Below are 585 nucleotides of genomic sequence, written 5' to 3'. Positions count from 1 at the left end.
CTGCTGTCTCTCTGCTTCTTCTGCTCAGCTAGCCACAGCTAGCTACAGCTAGCTGCAGCTAGCTACGGCTACCTGCAGCTAGCTACGTCTACCTACAGCTAGCTACGGCTAGCTGCAGCTAGCTACGGCTACCTGCAGCTAGCTACAGCTAGCTGCAGCTAGCTACAGCTAGCGGTGCAGCTGTCTCCGACGTGTAGTTGAGTACTGCGTAAGCCCTAAACCCTAGAACCCTAAACCCTTAAACCCTAAAACCCTAAACCCTGTAGTTATTAGTACAGCTGGTGAGTACCTGTTGAGGGTTTGTCTCGCAGCTAGCTACAGAATACCTCTGCACTGTCTTGGGGGCACAGCTAGCTGCAGCTAGCTGCAGCTAGCTATGGCTCTAGCTGTGGCTAGCTGCAGCTAGCTATGGCTCTAGCTGTGGCTAGCTGCAGCTAGCTATGGCTCTAGCTGTGGCTAGCTGTGGCTAGCTAGCTTGTCGTCCCCGAGGAGCTGTGCATACACCCCAAGAAATTCTAGGGTTTAGGGTTTAGAGTGAGGGTTTAGGGTTTAGGGCCTTGACTGCTGAAGCTGCGTTCTGGTGTA

The sequence above is a fragment of the Eimeria mitis genome, genomic scaffold (assembly GCF_000499745.2).
Source record: "Eimeria mitis Houghton genomic scaffold, Emh_scaff3655, whole genome shotgun sequence".
NCBI lineage: Eukaryota > Apicomplexa > Conoidasida > Eucoccidiorida > Eimeriidae > Eimeria > Eimeria mitis.
This window is presented reverse-complemented; position numbering follows the sequence as displayed.